The sequence below is a fragment of the Colobus angolensis genome, unplaced genomic scaffold, assembly GCF_000951035.1.
Source record: "Colobus angolensis palliatus isolate OR3802 unplaced genomic scaffold, Cang.pa_1.0 Scaffold155, whole genome shotgun sequence".
Taxonomy (NCBI): Eukaryota; Metazoa; Chordata; class Mammalia; order Primates; family Cercopithecidae; genus Colobus; species Colobus angolensis.
In genome coordinates, this window is record NW_012114655.1 from 185,125 (window position 1) to 186,366 (window position 1,242).

Genomic DNA, 1,242 nt, shown 5'->3' on the forward strand with positions numbered 1-1,242 from the left:
ATGGTCTCGATCTCCTGACCTCGTGATCCGCCCGTCTCGGCCTCCCAAAGTGCTGGGATTACAGGCTTGAGCCACCGCGCCCGGCCGGTAAAGAGTTCTTAACCACTGGGGGTCACCCACCCATCTGAGAATCTGAGAAAGTTTTAATCCTCTCCCATTTGAAAACCATACAGTCACTCACACAAACGTGACGTTTTCCATTTCCATGGACACCCCTGAGACCCATTTTTAGACCACAGGCTTATCTCTGCTCTAGATAATTCATTTCTTCCCAAAACATGGTAAATCAAAAGTTTTCTAATCAGAGTGTGGTTGAAATGCTTGAATAAAACATAGAATCACTTCCAGTTTGGCAATGATATAAAGCAGAATGTCTGTGTTTGGAACTTTCCCAGTACAGAACACGACAATGAAAAAAAAAAAAAAAGAACAATGCATCCATGCAGTGTCTCCAAAATGCACGGGAGGCCAGGAGCTGAGTGTGGGACTCTCCTTCTGGCTGCAGAGGGGATTGGTGACTGTAGACATGCAGGGGAGAGCATGCTGGGGAAAGAGGCAGAAATGCCCTTCTCCAAATGGGAGTCCCTCCCAGCACCTGCCTCCTGCGCTCTGACCATACTGATTGCTGGCAGCTCTAGCACCAGCCCAGCAACCCCGCCTAAGCACACACACCCTCCCACTGTCCCAGCACAGGGAATCATTCAGGGAGCCAGGAGGCCCTAGTTTCCAATTAGACTGCACACGACTGTGTGTGGCTGCCCGGGGAGGGGCTTCTGCAGGTGGCAGCCGACCTCCGCCTCAGGGCAGCTCCAGTTGCACAGGCCATGGAGGCTGCTGCCATCCAACTTCCACTGCAAGAGTCCGGGATCAGCCTGACTTGTCTGCTGAGGATGGGGAGTGTTTGGATAAATTTGCCATATCCGAGCAGGAAATACAAGTCAGCCTGGATTTCACAAAGAGCTGGAGGCTGAGCCTCAGCTGAGATGCCATGTATGACAGTGTGCTGGGGGACCTGTGCACTGATATCCAGGCAGCTGAGATGCCGTGTGCGGCAGTGCACTGGGGGACGTGTGCACTGATATCCAGGCAGCTGAGATGCCATGTGCGACAGTGCGCTGGGGACGTGTGCACTGATATCCAGGCAGCTGAGATGCCGTGTGCGGCAGTGCGCTGGGGACGTGTGCACTGATATCCAGGCAGCTGAGATGCCGTGTGCGGCAGTGCGCTGGGGACGTGTGCACT